A 1,222-nucleotide genomic window follows, 5' to 3' on the forward strand; every position below is an offset into this window, starting at 1 on the left:
ATTATGCACTTGATCAAGAGTGATATGTCTAAGTCCTTTGTCTCTTCAATAACTGACACCTTGGAGTCATACTTGGGCAACAAAGATCTCAGAATTTTCTGACAAACAATTGAATCCTCTAGATTGGCTCCCAGACCCCTAATAGAGTTGACCACTTCATTTATCCTGGTCATATAGGTGTCAATATTCTCTCCCTCTTGCATTAGTAGACTTTCAAACTAGCCTCTGAATGTCTGAAGCTTTGCTTTCCTTATCTTTTCATCTTCTTCATAAATGCTCTTCAGTCTTCCCCGGAAATCCTTGCCTGAGTCACAATCCATTACCTTAGCCATCACACTCTTATCTAATGTTAAGAATATTGCATTCACAGCCTTCACATAGTAACAATAAGCCTTCTTAGCTTCATTGTCAATCGGACCTCCTTCAGGTTCCTTGTACCCAATCAGAACTGATGCTCAAATGTCATAACCTAATGAACCTAGATACGACTACATTCTCTTCTTCAACAAGATAAAATCAGATCCATCAAACTTTGGTGCATGTCCTAAATAGCTTTCACCAGCCATACTGTCACTACCACTGCCTCTGGATCACTCAGTTGTTGATCAAACTGTCACTGAGTATCAGCTCTGACACCAATTGTTGTAACCCGATAGTCACTGAGAGGGGGGTGAATCAGTGAGTCTAATTTTGATCCCCAAGACTTGTCCGATATCTGATACGAAAAATCCTGATACACTTGTCCCTGTTTGCACACAATCGTATGCACACTCAGCCTCTCATAGGCACTTCCAAGTGTGCACACCCATTCAACATTCCATGCACTTTAATATATATATAATGCAAATAAGAAACACAACCACGACACAGGTTTTTTACGACGGTAATTTGTCTACACCCCGGAGTAGTATCCATAAAGGCTTCGTACCTACTCAATACACTACTTTTGACTGCACCCACAGTCGAGAGCACCCACACCCAATTTTCTCAAGCCAAAGCTGAGATGGTACTCGCAATGCCAGTACAATGTGTAGCACCCACTCCAAATGCTTAGCACCCACTAGGCAGTCAATATAGAATACAATTAAATTGGACTTATATCAATGCCCTACAGTCAAGCCCTTCCTAGCATGTATATCCACAACTAGCTAGCATGCTTACAGTTCATCCACAACTAACCTAGCATGTATACATTCATCCACAATTAACCCTAGCATACATA

The sequence above is a fragment of the Macadamia integrifolia genome, chromosome 1, assembly GCF_013358625.1.
Source record: "Macadamia integrifolia cultivar HAES 741 chromosome 1, SCU_Mint_v3, whole genome shotgun sequence".
Taxonomy (NCBI): domain Eukaryota; kingdom Viridiplantae; phylum Streptophyta; class Magnoliopsida; order Proteales; family Proteaceae; genus Macadamia; species Macadamia integrifolia.